The following is a 23,028-nucleotide window of genomic DNA, read 5'->3' as shown; positions in this document are numbered from 1 at the left end:
CAGGTATGCTGCTCTTCTACCTGTACTTCATTAACCATCTTCTCTTGCTTTTGTATCCTTCTCTAGTCCTTTTTTTCAAAAGGGACTTTCATGTCTAATACAAGTTAACTCATTAGTTAACTTGTAGGGTTTTTGAATTATTATATCTGACATCATATTTCCTATTTAGTTAATAGTCAGAACTATTCACAAATTTTAACATACATCAGGTGAGATTTCAATTATCTTCCATTTCCTTGAATCACAAGGTCCCTGTGCTTTGCCCTCTGAGGAGTTTGCAGAGCATTGCTGCAACTTTTAGTTTGGTTCCAGCAAAGTTTTCCATATACTGTCTAGTTTAATGTTGATAACTTACATGTTGTAAATAAAACAGAAAAATTGGACATTGAGAAAGCTATATATAGCATGCAAAAATAGAAAAGTGTGCTTGTTGCATATGATTATACACAGTGTGCAAACTCACTTCCTCTAGAGCTATTTCCCCATTTGAAAGACAGTGGATGTCTCTGAAATACCATCAAAGTCAGTGAGCTTTCTGACACCACCAGAGTTCAAATCAGTAAATCAGCAGAGAATATTTTCATATGTACAGGTACACTTCTCATTTTATCTCCAAAATATTTCTATGTGGCATCCTCCAAGAAAAAAAAAAAAAAAATAACAAATTAGTACAGCTTTCTGCGGGTCACCCATTTTACTGAGTATGACTGCAGTACTAAACAGCAAAGGTCTCTGAATGCATCTCATGTTATGAATCATGACCATTTTTATTATAGGAGAGTATCATAAATAATTCTCCCTTCCTGTTCACTGCAGAGCTATTTCTGCAACAGCATCTTAGGGTGATATGAGCCTAATCCAAAACCCACTGAAGTCACAGTCACACCAAGGACTTCAATGGGATTTGTACAGTTGAGGCTAGACTATGGCAATTTTTGTTGAGTTAAAAGGCCTTTTTGACTAATACAAAATTCTCCCTGAATTAAAGGGCATCATTATGTGAGGAACAGCAGGAAAAAAGTAATAATAGGTAAAAAATCACAGAATCACAGAATTGTTAGAGTTGGAAGGGACCTCTGGAGATCATCTAGTCCAACCCCCCTTGCCAAGGCAGGCTCACCTAGAACAGGGTACACAGGAATGTGCCCAGGTGGGTTTTGAATGTCTCCAGAGAGGGAGACTCCATGACCTCCCTGGGAAGTCTGTTCCCTCAATGTAAAGAAGTTCTTCCTCATGTTAAGGTGAAATTTCTTGTGTTTTAGTTTATGGCCATTATTCCTTGTCCTGTCACTGGGCACCACTGTAAAGAGTCTGACACCATGAGATATTTATTTGTATTGATGAGATCACTTCTCATTCTTCTCTTCTCTAGACTAAATAGGCCCAGATCCCACAGTTTTTACTCATGAGAGAGATGCTTCAGACACCTCATCACCTCTGTGGCCCTTCGCTGGACCCTCTCCAGTAGCTCCTTGTCTTTCTTAACTGTGGAGACCAGAATTAAACACAATGCTCCAGACATGGTCTCACTAGAGCCAAGTAGAGGAGGAGGATCATCTCCTTCAGCCTGCTGGCCACACTCTTCCTGAGTGACCCCAGGATACTATTGGCCCTCCTGGCCCCAAGGGCACTGCTATCTCATAGCCAGCTTGTCATACACCAAGACTCCCAGATCCTTCTCCATAGAGCTGCTCTCTAGTAGGTCAGTCCTCAACCTGTATTGGTACTTGGGGTTATTCCTCCCCAGGCACAGGACTTACCCTTGTTGAACTTCCTTAGGTTTCTCTCCATCCAACTCTCCAGCCTATCAAGGTCCTGCTGAATGGCAGCAAAGACTTCAGGTGTATCAGCCACTCCTCCAAGTTACATATCTTCAGCATACTTGCTGAGGGTGTATTCTATCCCTTCATCCAGGAGGCTGATAAACCAGTTGAATAAGACCTGGGGGGGGGAAGAAAAAAAAAAGAAAAAAAAAAAAGAAAAAAATTAAAGTGTTAAGCTTCTCATCATGGTGCTGAATTAACTAAAGAGATAAGAAACACATTACTGCAGAAAAGCTAAAATCCAGGCACTTGTTTTCTGTAGAACAAAAAGTTTGGACCCTCCCTGAAGGTGCCTGAATCACCAAGACTATATGAATGAGAGCCTGGGGCATGCCAAGATGCTAACAAAGGTCAAGCTCTTGCCCTTCTTGAAATCTGCAGACTGTGATGAAGTTGTCACATTCCTTGTGTCTGAATACTGACACAATGCGAATGACAAACTTCATCTGAGGAGCAAGATGGGACTAAGCTTATCTGCTTATATAGATATAGAATCATAGAATGGTTTGGGTTAGAAGGGACCTCAAAGATGATCTAATTTCAACTCCTGTCCCATGGGCAGGGACACTGCCCAATATATAGAAGTCTAGAATCTCAACAGAAAATTCTTGTTCCCTTAAGATTAATTGGAGTCTTGCCACTGACTTTAGTGTGGCCAGAATTTCATTGACAGGCTTTAATAGAATTAACTACCCAAATAAATAGATTAAGAGAGATTTGGCTGTCAGTGACCTATGCAAGATTTTACAGTCAGCAATAAAATCCAAATCAACTAACTCAGAGCACTATCTTGAAACCACAAACTTTTTCCCTCAAACCCAAATATACAGGAAGTTTTGATATCAGAAGAGCAGCAAGAAGTACAAAAAAGGAAATGGTGAGAAACCAAATATATTTAGTTAGCTATTGTCAGAGCAGTAACATTTAGAATTTTAATATTTGTCATTTTTTAATCTCTCTCACATATTACTTCGATTGTATTTAATTTTCTTGGACTAGAATTGTGGGGTTTGGGGGTTACTTTGTGTTTGGATGGGTCTTTTGGTTCCTTTTCTTTTAAAACACATCTGGAAAAGGATAAAACTGTGTTGAAGATCAACACAGTTTTAAAATGGCTAAAATTCTTTATCATCAAAAACAATTTTTTAATCAAATCAACAAAAGATATTTAATGCTTACTGTTTCAGATGTGGGTTTTTTTTTTTTTTTTTTTTTTTTTTTTTTGCTGAAATGAAGTTTTCTGCTTTTACTGAGATTTTTTTGTAAATAGTTGAATAGCAGGAAAGCTGAGCATTTTGGTGAGAGTACCTGAAGGAAAAAAAAAGTCACCTTGAATTTAGGTTTTTCAGCCCAGGAGGAAATATAATAAGTGAAGATAGAGGATAAAAATGGACATGTTTTTACAAAGAAAGTTATAGAGAGTGCTGCCATCTTCCTGTAACAAATGCATTACATATACATGTGCATATATGCATGTAGATTTTTAAAAACAGAATGCATTTTGGAAGAGGAAATTGAAGCATTCTTTTGTTGAAAGACTATATGATTTTCATATTCTAAAGGCTACAGTTAGTACACTGAAATTTAGTTAGACGCCTAGCATTCCTGCTCATGGATCTAATGCAGTATTTTTTTGATTCCCACTCAAACCATCTGTTTATTTTATTCTAATGTATCATGCCATAATTCCATGTAATTATGGCCATCCAGTCTTCCAAGACAAACAGCTGACACCTGGAGACATATAAGGAATAACTCATAAGTTAGAGTTAGCTGCCCAACTCTCATTACATTGACATTTAAAGTATATTCTATGAAGTTTGAGTTAAACCAAAAATGTTATTCAGTGGTTCTTGGATTCAGAAATAAACATACAATAGGCTAGACAGAGATTGTCAGCCTGTCATTATAATACTGGCTGTTAACAACCACAATTAAGGAAGACTACATATCAATTATTATTTGTCTGGAACATAAACTTCCCTAAGCATGAAAGGAAGTGATGCAGCCTGTATTACTGTCTCCACTCTTCAGCTAATTAGTACTGTTTTTAATGGCTTCATCTGCCCAGGATCAATTGTCTAATGGGGAACAGTTCTCTGTCAGTTAATAAGGTGAGGAACTGTATAATATGATTATGTCTGGCTCCAAAATACTGCTTCAAACAACACTAAAACAATCATGTGATGGAATAAATAGACTGAGGCAGGACTGCCAGATAATTCTAGAGCAAGCAGATTGTTCCAGTAAGGATACAAATGTCTGATACAAGAATGTGTGGCACACAGTAAGGGAAGACTAGGACATTGTCTAGAAATGCTGGAAGTTTAATTAAAAGAAAGAGCCAGTGGCAATGTGCATTTAAACTGGTGTTTAAAGAACATTAGCATAAGGAATGTGAAAGGGAAGGGCTCTATTTCCAAAAATACTTGCTGCAGAAATAAACTACTTTGTGGTTGTCCTGCTTGGAAGAGCAGGCATTTTAAACTTTCCATTCAGAAATGTCAGCCAGTACCAAAAAGGGTAGAAAACAGTTTGATTATATATACACTGTGTGTCTCCAAGCTGCAAAATGTGGGCCATATATATGTGTATGCATATACCATTCCTCTTATTCTGCAAGTTAATTGGATGTTCTCCTTTTGGTCAGTTATAAGGAGTTTGGTAGATTATTACATATCAGGATGGCAGCATTGGACAACTCAGCACTGATCTGCACAGGGCAAAGCAGGAGGTGCACAAACAGCTGTATGACTTCAGATTTGACTTCTTTCTGCTACAGTTGATCACCATTACCCACAGGCTAATTGGCATTATTCTTGGCATTTACAAAAAAGGATTATGCCAAACCCCTATAAAAACAAAAAGCAGACTTTGTGGTATAGAAAATAATGAAGCTTAATAATTAAGCAAGCATAGACGTCACTGGATTGCCTAAGTTCAGGAGGGGGGGAGAGTAGTTAATGAAAGCACTAGACTAATGCCCAAAACATGCATTTTTCATTCCAGACCCCGAATTACCTCATCTACCTTCTTCAGTGGCATCCAGTTTTTCCTTTGCTGTCCTTTGCAGGACTGTTTCCATAAAAGATACAGGCTATCATCCTTGGGATAGAAAAGAACACTGAAAAGTAATGAAGGGAAAAAAAAGGGGTATACTTAATAGGACTTGCATTAATAAAAGAGCTTCTCTCAAACACCTGAGAGAACACCTGCACATTTACAATTACATTTGAAAATGGCTGCAAAGATTTACCCCTTCTTCCACAGTTGACTTGAGCCGTTTGAAAACAAATCACATACCTCAACACACAGTCCTTGTGCCCATCAGAGGAAGAAACTAGAGCTTCAAATCTTTGGATCTCAACAATTCCAGACTTTCCTAGGAAAACTGTACTGCGATCCTGTTTGAACTTACTGTCTCTGCAAAGATAATCAGCTATAACACTGCATGTCTAGATTTTGCTCCCCTTCTGAATAAACTGAAAGGCCTCACAGAAGAGCATTTCATAAACTGGACAGTTGAGTCCTATGGGCTATTTCAGGGCCATTCCATTAGGAATTCAGCATGTGGAAAAGGTCCCAGCTTTGAGAGGAGAAACATAGAACTCATCAGCAGTGAAGCAAAGCCTGGAAGCAGGATGCAAATTTATACATCAAGAATTTCTTCTTCAAAGTATATTATAGATTAGAAACATGTAACATAAGTTCATGATGCTCAGTTATTGCAGGAAACTCCTTCATTGATTGGTGTCAGGACACTAAAAAACAGGAAAGTAAAATGACAACAGCTGATTTAGGAGGTGATGTTCACTTAGAAATGGAGGACAGTAGATTTTGTTCCTGTCAGGTTCTTTTACTATCCCAAAAGCCCTCTGTATGAGATTACAGAGCCCAGAATGGCAAAACATCAGCATAGAACAGCTATCCTCACAATGAGTGGAGAATTCTGCCCAGGTGGGACCTTCAGGTCACTGACGAAGGAGAAGGAGGAGGGAAAGGATTTATTGAATTAAATGTGAGATAAGCTATGAAATGTCTTGACACTAGGACAGTGTACCTTGCCCTTGTTTGTCTCAAACAAGGAAGAAACATTCACATGAAAGTGTATTTGCCTCTTTATGATATTTGGGGCATTTTGTGTCATTTCCCACTCTTCACCCTCCACTTTTAAAGTACTTTCCTGCAGTTAATTGGAATGCTATCAGAGCATCCTCTGTTCCTTCAGAATTCACTCCAGAATGGAGGGCCCTTTTGAAAATAATTGATATATTTACACTCATAGGATTAAGCAAAGAGCCCAAAGTTTTGCTTATAAATTCACTCCAGTGAAAAAAAGTACTTTGAATGGCTTCACCCTGACATCTTTCCTCTTTTAATAGCTCAATGAAAAGCTTTCAATCAAGGACATTTCACTAGTTAGAACAGTTTTCTACAAATACGTTAGACTAGCTATTCCATGTGATTTTAAAATCATGACTAGTGGCAATCAATTTGGTTAATAGTTATGGTCCAGAAAGGTGTTTAGAAGTGCAAAACTCCAGATGAAGTCAGTGATGTGTAAGTACCTACTTCCTAATCAGGTAATTAGATGCATTTACCCTTCTCTACATTTCTTTGATATAGTATCTCGCCAGAGCACAAGCTTTTGTTGAAGCATTTTTCTATGCCAAACAGCACTTAAACATAATGACTGACATAATCAAAAATAAATAGTCAGATATTAAATATTTAAACAACCTTTCTAAGGACTGGATAGTGAATAATTCAGAACACTGCCTCGAGAAACTGAAGAGACTCCCGTACTAAAAAAAATTAGGAACAGATAGACATCTCTCAAGACTGGAACTGTTGCTGCTGCTGTCCAGAGGATTGACATAATAAATTTCTCTTCCATGCCTACCAATCTAGTCCCCTGTTCCATAACTACTCACTGGAAATTACGAGCAGATTGCAGGTAATACACAGGAAAACAGAATTACACAAGTCAAAGTGCTAATTGCATATTGTTTACTTTCTACCAATAGCCTCAGCTATTATCTTGGTTATTATCTTGGTCAGTTAGAGAAAAAAAGTTTCTCATGTAAAAGCAAAAGTGATGAACTGTAGATATGGGAAGGCTTCAAGATCTTCTGGAGAGTTATTATTTCACTAATATTAACCCTCTATCTACATACTAATGATTGACTTGTTTTGGCAAGATAGAAAAATCGTAGTTGCCTAAGAAATAAGTGAGAATATTGATTATTGCCCTGGTAGGGTAAGGGAAGAAGGATGTCTCTCAATTGTCATAGTATGACTGTAGGTTAGCAATACCAGAGCCCTAGTTCTATTTAGCGATGGTTGTCTGCTCCCCCTTTCTCATCTCAAGTGGGTAAGTTGACAGCCTGCCTCTCTCCCATCCCTCCCTCCTTTGTGTCTGAATGTGCATGGGAATAAAGTGGAGGTGGGGAAGGCTTTCAGCTGTAGCAGTGCGTGCAGGAGGAATGGAACAGCTTGTTGCCAGTGGGAGGTCACCATGTCCTTCCCAGCCCCTCGGCAAGGTGCCAAACACCTCTCAGAATGTGTACATGATCCTTCTTGCTTCTGTGTCCTCCTCAAATCAGAACGACCTTTTCTTCTGGCCCTTTACCCCACCCCAGGTTTATTTCCAAACGGGATAAACTGAAAACTTTTTAATGCTGCTAAAGAAAATCAATGATGAGGAACATAAGAAGCTCAGGCCTATTTAGGCCTTATTAATATAAAACTGTTAGGTGGAACAGCCAGGCTCAACAAGAACCAAGCTGTGAGGGAGCTACACATAAGAACAGCTTCACAAATCTCTCCATGGGCCACTAGCAGCTTAACAACTACATGCAATTATTTAGATGTATAGTTTATTTCTGCATAATTTATGTAGATCCATTTTCAGCTATTTTGCCCAAATACAAAATAATAGTTTCATGATTACGGTATCATCTGGGGACATCAAAGCACTCCACCATTATGATTCACATCCCCATTAACGATAATGCACAAGACAAATGTGAATCTTTATTAGGTTAATTCTATTTTGCCCATTTTGCAGATGAGTAAGTGGGAGCACACGGAGGTTAAGTGATTTGCCCCAGGTCACAGAGTGAAATCTGGAAGCAAAAACAATGTGTGAGTATGGCCTAAAAGCCATATATATTACAATTAAATACTGAGGTATTTAATAGCAAAAAAATTATTAGGACTAGGGCTTCATACCCCACCTAAGCATGGATTTAACAGGCAATCTTGCATTCCCCATAAATCACTTCTCTGATCACTAAATAATTCTAAAGAATGGTGAAGGAGAAAAAAAGAAGAAGAAAAAGACTTTTATTTCCCCCCTAAAAAGCAAATGAGAAAAGAAAAAGTGCTGCTAAAGTTGCAGCAAAGAGAAATTATCTGTCCTAAAGTGACTGGCTTTTTTGCAGCGCTCTCCCTATCTCAAATGTCTTTGACAAACAGGAAACCATGCAAAACAAAGCTCTGTGGTCTACAGGAAAGTAAAACAAAAGGAAATATTTGTTCTTTAAATAACAAGGTTTTAGTGAGCTCTAGTTGACTTATTAATAAGGTGGATGTAATTAACTTCATCAGTTTTAACTTAAGGGTCGATAACATAAATTGTTTACTGCTTCTCCTATTGAGTTTCTAATAAATGCCTGCATAACTAGAAATACTGTAAAAAGCAGTCTTTCTCTGGTGTAAAGGTATTTTTGACACAAGCTTTAAAACACACTTGAAAAAGTATAGTAAGCTAACAACAATACACAAAAATGCAGATAGCTAATAGCTTTGAAATAACCATTGCTTTTCATATTGGTATTTGGTTTTCCTTCAAATTAAAAAGCTAAGACAAGTTACTATCTTCAGCCATTTAAATAGGCACGAAGTTTAAAGGAAACTACATGCTTCATATAGTGTAAGATATTTAACTATGCTCAGTTGTTTAGATTGAGCCCGAATTTGCAGTTTTAGTCACAAGAGACTTCACAGCGCGGAAACTTTCACTGCTGAGTGAAAGTTAGTATTTATGATGCATTAGAAGCAGAAAACAATAGGGGAAACAGGCATTGACTCCTGCTCTATTTAAACTATCTAATATTTCCCATTAGATCCATAAGACACCACCATTACTTGAAGTAAATGTTTTGTCATGCAGTAGGGAGAAATCTGTGTGATCAAGAAAGTCCTTTCTTTTCTCTCCCAGAATGCCATCCGGACTCTGTGGTGTTACCGTGCTGAGAACTGACACATCCTTTTGCCGATTACACACATGACAGAAAACTTAGCTGCACACCAGATAAGTCAAATATATTCTTTGACAGGGGAATAAGGGAACCTGATTCCCCTTGTTTTTAGTAGTCTTCACTTCCATTATTGCAATGTACAAACAGTCAGATTCTGGAATTTCAGTGTTTCCACAATGTTTCTGTATGTGTTTTAGTGATTATCTGTTCAACTGTATCGAGAACTTCTGGTCCTGAATTGCTGCAAAATTACCCCCTCTGACACGTCATCAATGCATTGCTATGTTCACTGATACCTGGGAGTTCAGTGCTGCAGACTGAGGGGGTAGAGAGCAGAATCCTTTGGAGTGGCATGTTTAAAAGGCTTTGTCTAAATGATTCTTCCAGAAAGCGCAGTGTTCTGTTTGAATAAATATATTCTTTCCCAGAGGACTGGGTGTCAGCCAGATCTTATCCATATCATGATCAAAAGTTATTCCCTACTGACAAGCCAAGCATCAGCTGGCCAACTTTTTTTTTTTTTATCCGAATATGAATTTTCAACAAAACGTCCCCTTGTCAACAAAGGAAGGGCCTTTTGTCATGAACTCCCAGAATAATAGTCTCATTCATCAAGAAGTACTGAGCAGTTCAGCAAAATACTCCAGTATAGCCATGTTTTTTTTCTTGTATCTCATTTTCATATATCCAGTGAGTTCAGCTACCTCTGATTCACAAAGTAGGGAGATCTACAAGGAGGGAATAACTTTCTGTATTCCAAGTTCCCTTTTTACATTAACTAATCCTCTCATTTCAAAACTGCTCTGTTGCAATCAGTCCAATATTTTTTGTTAGTTTTAGGTTTGCAGCTGAAACACTAAAGGTTAATAATATATTCTAGATACCTGGGAAGTCCATTCATGTGATATATAAAAGACTGTGAACTTTCTCATCCCAATATATGTTTATGAATCTTCTGTAAAATTGGTGACATTATTAAGTTAGCTGACTCAAATGTAAGACTAGAGTAAATAATCAAGCTCATTACCACTGGAATCAATATTAGCCCATTTCACCTCCGGTTTCCTTCACTAATAATTTCCTTGGAAAAAAAGTTGCTAAGTATAGTGTCAACATCAGTTCTAGAAACACTTCTGTTTGAATTATAAGAGTTCTACAGAGTTAAAAGTAGGAAACTGATCAAAACTGAAATATGAAGTGATTAAATTCTGTTAACATTATATATCCAATAAAATAATTTTATTTAAAATTCAAAGATAATTTTTAAAAGCAGGAAGCAATTGTTCATTGCACATGAAAATGCAGAGGCTTACAGACTAATGCGTATTCCTAGCTTTTAGGTGATATATTCTCACTTCTTCCTACATGACGAACTGCAAAAGGCATTGTACTAGCTATTTTCATAGCAGGTTCTCCTGGATCCCTCCAATTGAAGAATTTTTACAAGTATGTGACATCTACAGGAATACCAAAGTAATAGGTCACACTTTTCCAAAGCATTTAGCCAGAAGCAATAAGACATTTAATTTCCTTCATAAGTCAATCACTCCCTTATGCATTTTAGTATGGAGCTACAATTGATACAAACTACTGAGTCCACTAAAAAAAGCCACAAATAAATAAATATATACAAACAACAACAGAATCAAAATTTTGCATGCTAGGGTCAGCACAATCTGATCATTTACAGCCAATAATTTCATTCATTTAATGATATAAATACAAGAGAATAAGGCAGCTGATATACATTCCTTGAACTAATGTGCTTGTTTTGTTCAACTTAACTTTACAAATAACTGGAGTTACTTCTCATCATGGAAAGAACTGTAGTATTTTTGCTAGTTTTTAACCATAAGTTATTTCAAATTATGTTCTTTTAAAAAAACTAATAATTGTTGCTTTGTCAAAAAATAGCTACATCAGCTTTCACAAAACATTGTTTACTCCAATTTACATTTGCAGCAGTGTATGACTTAGCTCAAAACATTTCTTATCACAGTTCAGATGAAAATATGTACTTACAAATTACATGAAGTGTTGTTCAGAATCACCTATCCTATTGCAAATCAAGTATGTTTCCATGCATTCCTTTCAAGCTATTCTGGGTTTACACTGATATAATAAACCATAAAGATTTTGTCATTTGAATGTCAAAAAGCATGAATCAGACATTTCACAGGGAGAGGTCCTTGCAAAATATCATTTGTTCACTAAAAACCATATAAGAACTTGTTAGTATCACAGGTGCAATGTGAAAATATCCACATTTCTTCTCTTGTCTCCTTTGCCTCTAGAGATTGATTGGACAAGGGGTTTGGACTAGTTCTTACACTCTTGGTTTTATATTCAGTTATTTTTTACTTCGATACACATCAGAATGCTAAGATACAATCAGAAGAAGAAGATATTGACTTCCATTAGGCCTTTTAGGGTTAAATTTTATGACAAACACAGAACAGTTTACCACAGTTGAACACGTTTTCATCTACACCAGTTGAGAGTCTGCAAATGGTTAGCAATAACAATATCTACAACCTTGTCCAGAATTTAATGCATCTTTGGCAACTTTTCATTTGAAATATCCTTGCTAGAGAGTTTAACAAGAAGTAAAAAAGCTGAACATAGCTGAACATAGATTACTTAGGGAAAATGAATTATGACTATAAAGAAGGAAATACAAACCATTCTCAGTTTTCTCCAACAGCATAAACTGGCTAACAGGGGTTGTTAACAATTAATAGACACTTCGGTGAATATTTGCAAGATCTCTAACCCTGGGATTATATACACACACAAAAGAAAACATGATACAGAGTACAGGATTCTGGGTTGAAACAGCGGCATATGGGGTTTTTGTTATACATATATTGGAAATGTTCTTGTATTTTAGCATATTAAAACCTCTTTAAAAGCTTTCTATTTTCAAAGAAAGGCACACAGATATTCAACTCAGGGAAAAAATATTAGTTATATAGGTATAACTGAATCTGAATTCCTTATAGCAATGTCAACATATATTTCACGGAAGAAATTTTGAATTAAACCTTAAAATGAACTTACGCTAATATACCCCCCTTGTAATGAAAAAGAATATTAAAACTGTATTCTGCTTTTCATTACAGCATTGTGTATATAATAACAATACAAGTAACACGCAAGTATCAAAGAACCTTTTGATAAAGTCTTCCTCACCACAGTTATTTATGCTTGCAACAAGTTAGGAGACCACATTGTTATATGCTGGTAAAAGTATCCTATGGTCCCTGTTTAATTCCTGGAGAAACCTGTCAGAGGTAAAAGATGTGCTACAAAAGGGATAAAAAGTAAAGAACATGTCTATTATCAATTTAATGACAGGATAGAGGTTCCCTTCAAAGTTTTTCCTGTTACGAAGCCTCACCAGTGAATAAAAGTATCTAATGTATTATTCAGATAAAGGCCTCTGAACCTTAGACAGAAGGAAATCCATACCGCCTTACATTGCTTTATTAAGTCTATATTAAGGGCTCCATTACTTTAAAGAAACTGTTTAAGTAACATTAAGGCTATGACCTACACTGACAAAAGTAAGGAAATACAGATAGCTGAATTTCCATCTTTAAAATATGCTGCTGTGGGGAAGAAAAAGGAACAATGGAGTATGAGACTTTGCTTCTCATCTTGGGCCGAGAGAAATATTTGGGTGGAAAAAAAAAAAAAAAAGCCTGAATCTTCACCTGGCATTCAACTAGATCCAAATAAAAACTGTTCAAAGTTCGTCTCTCTTCCCATTACCTCACACCACAGGTCACTTGCAGATAGAGTAGCAAGTTTTCAAGCTGCTATAGGAATGCAGACAATTCCTTCCTCCTCTGCAACAGCAACTGTTAGAATAAAGGACCCAATTATTGCTGCCAGAGCTATATGTAAAACACTGGTGCTCAAGGGTTTTTACATGTTCTCTGTCCACAAAATAGACTGCAAAATCTCCAGAGAGTAAAAAGAAGTATACCTCTACCTTATTTTTCCCTTTATACAGGAGGAATAGAGGAAATAGGATGTAAGGGGAGAATTACATCAACAGTAACAAGACCGATGGGTTGCAATGTGGCCAACACAGTACTGGAAAGAAAAACACCATTAGACAGATATTTCTTACCTGTAGCTCTTAGCCCTGAGTTAAAATTAATTTGTCTTTATAACATGACACTATGATATCAGATGAACTCTAACATTATTCTATCAATTAATAAGTAAACTAGAAAAATCTGTTGCCTAAATGTTGTCTTTTAAGGTTGATATTAAGTGAAATTGTATCACTCAGGAGAACGGTGCTCATCTTTTCATCTCATCTAAAGGCCTGAAGTACTTTTACAGACTCTATCTCTGTTTAGAAGGCATTGATGAAACCCTAATATTAGTATTTCAGCATTCATTTAAAACCTCTGCTAATAGAAGCGTATGAGTGGTTGAACAATAGTTTTAGAAATAAACTTTGGCTTTATTCCTGTGGTCTCACTTCTGCATTGACATAGCACGCTGCCTTCTACTTATTTAACTCTCATACTAATTCCCAATCAGGAGGACAAGAAAAGCAGAAAAGCTATATCGTTTTACCACAGAAAATAAGACAGTCTGCATTAGACAGGATCCTCCAGAAGGTCATACTCACAAAGTCACTGTCCTTTTTATAAAAAGATTGCGTTGCAACATTTTGTCCAACGGACTTAGAGGAGACTTTCCTTTTTTTCCCTTGTTATACAGCCTAACTAAAATAAAACTAAAATATGCTGTACTCTCAGCATACAAACACGACATAGCATTTTTTATAACAAATCCAGAGACCATTGTGACAAACACTGAACGGAATAACTCCATCAAATTCCTAGCTCTGCAACTGGACCTCAGCAAAGCTGAATCAAAAAATTAGTATCACGTGTCAACAGTATTTAACTGTAGGAATTAGTAACAGTTAAGCCAAACTTGGAACCAAAGACATTGATAACTTCTTCATTGATAAGTTCCCCAGATCAAGATTCAATGGCTTTCTGAAAAATAATTTTGGGCAAATCTATATTTAAACTGTAGACAGGGATAAATCATGAAAGTGAGCAAATTGCAGTGTTTATCTAAGATCAGATTCAATGACCTATGACCTTTGTTGGCCTTACACACAATGACATTATGATACCCAAACTAGAGGAATACTGATTTGTGTAATTTCCATCAAAAAAATTAGTGAAAATACAAGAGATCCATCTTGAGAAGACATTAATTTAAAAGGACAAATAGCTAAATGGATAACAGGATATATTTAAAATATGCAAAGTGAGCAAGCAATCTCAAACAAAATAAAAATTAACCACCCATGATGAGGCAAGCAGCTATCTTTTCAGTTTTCACCATTTCCATTGTGATGGAAAAAACACACGCTACATTATCCTCCCAGAATGTGGTGCTTGTGTTATTCATATATATACATTACATCCCAAGCCTTGCAGAGGAAAATAAAACCCCTGAGAGGTACCTTGTACAGATCCTGTCTCCATTGTTCCATCACAATGGGTTAAAACAATCTTTATTACCTCACCTTTGGGCCACTCTCCTTTTGGTCCCACATCTGCAAATCCCTTGACAGCAAGTTTCTGGTGTGCTTTCTGCATGTCTCACCACTCACTAGGGTTATGGATAGTGGTCCTGTCCCTTTCCTTCTTCATAGATATTGTTTTCTGACAAGTATCTGCATTCATTACTGATATGATCTCCTCCTCCCTAGAGAACCTCTTAACCACCTACTTCTTGAGAAAACATTTGCCCTAGTCTTGCTTCCATTCCCAGGGAATCTTCTTTGGAGCCACTTGCTCTCAGATATGTGTACTCTCTTGAAGTTGCTAATGACAGTAAGAATGCTAAGACAAATTCTTAAATTATTGTTATTAATCTCTCACTTCACTTCTTTCTTGTCACACAAAGCAGAAGAAACAACAGGAACTGCAAAGAAAGCAAATGACATGGCAAAAAACCCAGAGAGCTCTGAATAACATTACTCCTTGATAATGATCAGCCACACCAAACAAGCAGAGAATCTTGATTTCTGTAGCAAGTCTGATATACTTATTTGCATTATCTATAATTTTAATAGAAATAAAAATAGTAGATGGGATATGAGGCCTTTCATAAAGGTTCTTGCTCCTGAAAAGCCAGTGGCACATCTTCTGCATCCCAGTACACCTCTACAACCATGCAAGGCATGTCTTTCTCAAAATGCAATAGGAAAGCTTTCCAATATTTCATGAATTTACATCATTAACAACATAGTTTAGCTTTTCAAGCCAGTAGAAATCAGCGAGTAAGTAACTGGGTTTCTATAATAACATAAGATGATGAATAACAAGATTCTAGCTCTTTGTTTCACACAATGTGTTTTTACCTTGTCTCAGTATTTTCTTTCCCAAAATGGGAAAATTGCTTTCTACCTATCTAAATGTAATGTTTAGTAAATGAACAATTACTTATTCTGCAAAAATTACAAACAACAGCAGTTCTAAATGTTCTCCCCTTTCATTGTCTACATCTGAGAATTTAAGGATTGATCCATTCCTTCCTTCTTCTTGAAGGAATCTTGTTCCTTTATCATATCAATGCATTTTTTTCATGAAAATATTCTTACTCTCTCTACCTGTATAGTGCATTTTATATCACAAAATGCAAAACTTAATCTTAAGAAGGGACTTCTCTGCAAAACATGGGCCGCTTGCTTGACCTGGCAAGAGAACTGCTGGATCTCCATCCTGTTGATTGAGCAGGTGTAAAGACTTCATCCTGTAAGGTGCTGTTAACCTGTGGAAAGTTCAGGCCTATATATTAACATTTAAGCATAAGGGTAGTCCTCTTGCAGTTTGTATGACAATAGATACTCACACATATGCATACAAACACACGGTCATAGATCTCCATCTATGAACATACACACAAATAAACGGCTGACAGTGGGATACAAATGCAAAAATACATCTCAGGCTGGGACACTTTGAATTATTCCTAACACATACAATGCAAACCATCTATTTGAAATGTCACAAAGGGAATTTTCTCTCAGGATGCATTCTTGTATGCTAAAATTCAACTAACACTGGACTCCTTTTTGGAAAAATAAACGTTAAAAAGACTGGATTTCAAATGGAAGTACTGACAGGCCTTTGACTATCGCAGCTTGAATAGTAGCACCACTGTATATTAACAACTGCAGTCATAAGATCTCAACATTTTCCCCCTCCCCATCTTTCCCTGCAGCTGCTCAAAAAGCTAAGCCCCTTTTCACAATCTTAATGACCAAAAGTTTAAAAAAAAAAAAGGGGGGGGGGAAGTAAAAAAGGACTTGAAAGTTCAGCTGGATTTTCTTCTGGTTTCCTAATGAGCTTAACATCTCATAAGACTCTTTGGTAAAGGAGAAAATCTTTTCAAAAAGACCCATTTTCCTGCTGACAGTACAATCTTTCTGAAGTAACATCAGAAGACCAGAAGGGTGACATCCAAGCCACCTGAGCTGGTGATACGCGATCTTTAACCAATAGATTTATATCCCTTCTTTACTCCACATTTTCTAGAAACATAGTTCTTTAGAATAGAGTCAAAAGAAAAATTTCTGTTTAGTTGTTTAAAGGAAACAAATAACTTTTTCATCAGATCTCTGCAAGAGCTTGACAAAAGTCAAAGTATACTGCAATTTAATTTGTCATAAAAGAACTGAAGTAGGTGGCTCTTAACAAAACTGGAGATCAGAAAGTTATGTAGTTTCATGCCACCTTACGCATGCATGAACAATGGTACATGACCTATTTCTTTTTTTTTTTTTGTTCTTAAATAATAGAGAATAGTCTGACAATAATCTTGAATCCTGAACTGTGGAAAAAAAAAGTAAGAAGCAGCAACTGCTACATGTGTAACACCTGTGAGAAAGAATGCTGTCCTGAATGCAGTAACTGTCTGTACATCTGTACATGGGATTTGAACATGTAAAAAAAGTTACTTACGTAACAGTCATTGCTCATATTAGTTGTCTGGTGAAAAAAGAGTGGGACTCCCTCAATCTTTGGATTATTTATGTATCAGAGCAGCTCCAAAACCAGGCCTCACTATATATTTTATCAGGTAAAAATATATGGATTTGCCACTTCTGTTATGATTTGGTGGCACCACAATACAGCAAGAGATAGCATTCTTTAGTTACACAAGTGTAATGCCATGTTATTACATGGAGAAACAGCCTTATTGGGTCAGAAATAATCAAATAGTGCAATTTATTTTTGTGACAGAAATCCATAACTGGTAGACTTTAAGGGTCTTAATCATAGATTACACCTGAACGAACAGAAGAAACTCAACAATGCTCAGTTTTGAAAGTTGGTGAAAGAACATTTCTCATTTTCTATCTTTTTACAAGTTCTATAATTTTTGTTTAGTCGCTCTAATTCTGTAATTTCAGAAATCATGGAGTATCTATTGGGAAATAAGGCATTAACAATAATTTCAATGTACCTGAGAGTGTATTTAAGATTGATTTTATTTTTTCTTCAGAGACCGAACACCAGACCAGATAGGATGAAAAAGGCAATTTTCCTAATACCTTGAGTTCCCATCCGTACAAGTCCTCCTTCTCGGCACGATTCAACGCTGATTGAAGTTGAGATGCCTGGCCAGAATAGGGGAAAGTCCAGCAGGATGCAGCTCCAGAACAAGGACTTTCGAAAGACCTTCGACTCTGGCCGTTGATTCCAGAGGTGGGAATTAATTTTGCCCCCAGGTCAGCTTAATCCCCTTATGAGAAGAACCCTTCAATTATAATAAACTCTGTTAAATTATTTATGATATCTCTGTGATCTACTGAAGCTTTATTCAGCAAGACCTTTGTCTCTGGCTCACACAGGGAAAGAAATGGGGAAACGGATCATGAAACTCAAGTAATTGTAGACTTCAGAGCAGAAGCACTAAATAGTCTAGTTCAAATTTATTCTTAAAAAAATTACGCTGATTTCAGAGGAGTTAACATAAGAAGGAATGTAGCCTTTAAAACTCAATTCTGCCCTGTTTTACGCTGAGTATGGTCTCAGAGAAGCAACTGAGTCTGCCAGGGCAACATTTCAGTTCCTGAGGTAGACTGCAGGAAGTCCTATAGTCCTTATGCGATTTTCACATAACCTCTTTTGTCTTATTTTCAACTGGCTGCTGTAGGCTGTAAAAATGAATTTAAAAAAAAAAAAAAAACCAAACCCACAAGACTGGTGCTTTGGGGTCTTAGTACCTGACCCAATAAAATATATACACATACATTCAACTTCCACACCATTAAAGCCAGACACTTTCTTTTAACAAAACCTGGCCCTCAGTTGTAGTCTATACCATACAGAGGCATTTAGAGAGTAAAAAAATTCTCACAGGAAATTCTTTATATAAAGATATTCAGAAATGAAAATACCATGCAGGTTGCAGTCATTGGCACATACAGTTAAGCTGTTCATTTTTAACTAGGTCTGTGATCAGAAAATAGCCAATTTTGCTTTCTGCTTCTTGGGGTGTTCAACAATTTTGTCAGCCAAAAACTGTTAGCTGCTGCATTTTTAACAATCCTTTATTGGATAATAAGGTTTTGTTTTCATTTGTCTCCTATGGCTGGAGCCTCTGTTAACAATTATATTGGGGAAAAGGTTTCCACAGTAGGTGGGCCCCACAGTCTACCAAAACCTTGGATTAGCACTACAGAAAAAAGAAAAAAAAAACAAAACAAAACAAACAAACAAACAAAAAAAAAGAGGAAAAAAACAAAGAACACTTAAGAAGAAGGGCAGGTTTGGTCTTCTGTTCATACAGAACTAGGTTACTTCATTACGTAAATTAGGCAAAGGAAATGAATACACTCAATATAGTGAAACGTGAATCTGCTTGTCTCTTGATCGGCAAGACTCAGCCACCCGGTTTAAGTGGTCTTTAGTTAACGGTCAAGTAAAACTATACTTGTTACTTCAGGGGTAATAATATGGGGTTTTGACAGCAGAGCTGGGCAGGGGCCTGCCTGGCTCAAAAGCACCCTCTGTCCTACCGTGATGTTTTAGTGACTGTTCCAAGGACAATGTCTTTTTGGTTTACAGAGGCATTTTTTTCACACTTAACTTGAAAAAACTGCTGCTCTTATCACCTTAGGAACATCTTCAGACCAAACCAAGTTTTTCCTCTTCCTTTTAATTTCCAAGGCAGAAGGAGAGTTCCTTACTGGTTCATCAAGACACATTTCTTCATTTCTTACGTTCTTTGTTTCAGAAGACAGTTTTGAGGCTTGTGCATAACCTCTGCTTTGATCTCTGGTCTCATGTATCAGGCAGCATCACTTTGGGATCTTTAAGATGGCACATCAAGAAAGAGTGTCTGTTTTGGCCATCGGCCTGGGTCCTGAAATTTGAGTATAAATGAGACACCAAATGGTTCACAAATTGGAAAGACAAAATCAGAGACTGTAGAAGAAAAGAGGACAAAAAAAGAGAATTTAAAGGGAAAAAAATGGAGAAAGTTGAAATGCACTGAAAATAGGGACAGTGCAAGCCATAGAACAAAGGAGAATTTTTTTTAAGGGTATCCAAATTTTTTAAAAAATGGGTTTGCAGAAGAATTGTACTGCAAAACCTCCAAATCTACACAGACAGGAATGTAGCTGTAACGTATGTAGGGTTCATTGCATAACCTTTCCTGAGAAGACTGCCTGGAACTTTGTATTAAAAACTCAGTATTGCTTTTAACTTTGTCAGGCTTTAACAGTTTCCCATAGAGGTATGAAAAATATCCAGCCATACTAGACCAACTATTTTCAATCATAGGGTAAAAGAGTTATTTGATTCACCAATATAAAAAATAATCTAGTGACTTTTTCTTTATTTTGAAGACTTTTCAAACGTGAAATTCAGCATCATGGCTGACCATTTTGACAAGGATACGATTTCTGTTGCAAGACCGGAACAAACACAAAGAAGCCTCTGAAAAAAATCTCTGTTTAGGTACATTTATTTCTCCTTTTCATCAGCCAAGATTTCTAGAGATTTCAACTCCACAAAGCATCCCCAGACTTTCACACTTTCTAGAGATAAAGTACATATTCTGCTACTTCACAGAGTTGGTCTCCTATTTGATATTGGACCTGCATGTTGCAAAGATAAATTATATTGGACCTGCATGTTGCAAAGATAAATTAATTTTTATGAACTTTGCAAATATTATCACAGTCTCAGTAATATGAAAAAAAAAGGAAGAATTCTGCCAAGGAGGCAAGGTCTGAAAAAAGTGTATTGAATAAGGCACTGGGTTACAGTCTGAATAATTAGAAGGGCACCCAGAAAGAAAAATCATTATACATAAATATTTATTTGAAGGATGGTATTAGAAAGCACATGGACAAGAAAGGAGGGTGGAACTATGCACAGTTTTAAATCTTCATTTCTTAATCTATAATTTTTTACCTTACTAAACATCTCTAAAATACAGCCTGACACATCTAATACACTCATATAAGAAAAGTAAATGTAATTGTGTATGAAGAATCAATGCACACATGTAGTCTACATAGGAGCACACACAGACATACAAATTAAATGAATGAGAAAAGGCGATGCAGTACAAGGATGTAGGATAAATTGTGTTTACCTCATTTGTAATTGCACGGTTCATCCTAACCATATATAACCCACTATATAAGAACTATATAACCCGCTCCGTGCAGTGTATACTGACTAGGTCACATTCAGTTTAACTTCACAGTATGCCCAAAAGCATTTCCTTTTTTGGTGGAGCCCATCAAACTGACTCCAAAGTGACAGATGAAAAGAACTTGCTATCTTAAAACAGTCAGTAGAGCAGTTTCACTCAAATAGCTGCAAAATATGGTAAAAAATGCTCAGAAGCTTTAAGCTACAAGATGTGATTACAAGCAGTCGCTGTTTGCTATGAAATATATGAGTTGTGCATTTTGGTTCTCATATTTGAATTGACTCAATATTTTAGTCAACAGAGTGTCTCCCTAAGGAATCAAATAACATAGAGCCCATCTGCTGAAGAGCTGTATTTAACCTCCTATGCAGTCAGGAAATTGAGATCACCCAGGATTTCCTGTCCAGTGGGCTAAGGTTTTTTTCACCTTTTGATTGTGTTGGTCCAGATTCTTTCAAGTCTCAGAGTTGTTCACTTTCTGCTTCACCTGATTTACCAGCATAAACTTTTCTATCTGTGCTTTGCACTCTCCATGCTACTTTAATAGGCTACTAAGCCTGAAGCTCCAGATGCAATCAGCTCAGTGAAATCAATGGGAAATATCTGTGTGCACAAAAGGCCAGATTTTGATCCATTGTGTTCAAGCAGAATGATCCTCATTAACCTAACAGATAAAGGCAGCAATGAGCGACATTTCTCTAATATCCATGAAATCACTATTTCATGATACCAGTGAGAGCCAAGGGAGGAGGTTTCTTGGTTGCAATAATTAATAATTTACAAAAAGCTTTAACTAAGCAAGACATTGCCCACCTGGAAATTGGAATGAAAGGATATTAATGAAGCTGCAATGCAGATGGTCATGCTGAAGGTGATGAAGAATTTATTAGAGAGACAGCCATCAGAGGCTGTGTAGTATATGAAGCATAAAACTGCTATAACTAATGACAGCAAGTGGTTTAGGCAAGTAATGGACAGCATAGCTACAAAAGGGAACATGGAGATATATTATTTAGTAATAAAGTTCTCATAAAAATGTGAAATATGAAGTAGAAAGATTAATATGATTGCACAAGCCATCTTAAATATCCATACTGAACTTCTGCCTTTTAAAAGAAGTAGACTGAATTTATGCCCAAGCAGCAACATGTAAGTCACGACACTTATTTACATAGTTTATGCAAACTACTACAGATCTATCCATTTAATTTATTGAAATAATGTTTGAAAGTGGTGTAATTTATTGCATTAAGAATACAGCAGACGCTATATTTCTATCTGCCAAGTGATCCAAGAAGTGTAAGTCAGGTTATCAATCATCATATCATACTCCAGAAGATCCAAGGACCTGCAGGTTAGCGGCTGCTCTGCTTTAATAATTGCCATCTTCCCTGAGACTGAGCAGTAATCCTGTCTTTACATATCCACTGCTGGATTTAATCTTTGCACAAAAACTGGGTGAAAGAGTTGGCTGCAAAAGACAACATGAATATAAACATTGCTTAAGACACTTTCTTTCCTAGGATTTTGTTTGCAATTGGAGATAGAAAATATTTTTTCATTAAACCACCTCTTCTGTGGTTTTCTTTTAGTAGTAGTAGAAAGTTGAAGAATTTTAGATTATGCTAACACAGGCATGCAGATGAGGTTAGTAGAGGGAAATTACAGAGGATTCTGGGCTATTTTTAAAAGCTGTTCAAGCCTACTTTTCTCTCACCCATCTCATTTCATAATACATTAGGAAATGTGAAATGTGTCTTTAATGCATACATTGATCAAGCTGCCTAATTAGAGGAAGCCATTCTTTTTTCCAGCTCATTTTAAAATGTATGAATGCCTATCCAAGACCAAAATCACTATACTTGAATGAGAATTTTCTGTCCAAAATAAAAGATTGTTCTAGCGCAGATATCCTGTATTATAAAAAGCACTGCAGATTGCTACACTTCAGTCCACAATAAAGGTTTATCCTTCTTCCCAGAATAAAAAGAAAAAATTACCTAAAATATTCTTGATGTTATCTAAAAAAGGGATTTTAATGTATTTGCCCAAATTTAGCCATAATATTTGTCTTTAGTGGAATTACAGTAATGTGAGATTGGCACAAAGTAAAACACAAAAGGACTTTCTTGAGGACATTTACTTGATCATTATTCTAGAAGGACAGCTATTTTCTCAGCCACACTTTTACTTATTGAGTTTTTAATTATTTT

Source organism: Pseudopipra pipra, chromosome 1 (genome assembly GCF_036250125.1).
Source record: "Pseudopipra pipra isolate bDixPip1 chromosome 1, bDixPip1.hap1, whole genome shotgun sequence".
Taxonomy (NCBI): domain Eukaryota; kingdom Metazoa; phylum Chordata; class Aves; order Passeriformes; family Pipridae; genus Pseudopipra; species Pseudopipra pipra.
The sequence above is the reverse complement of the archived record's forward strand: the minus strand, read 5'-3'. Positions refer to the sequence as shown.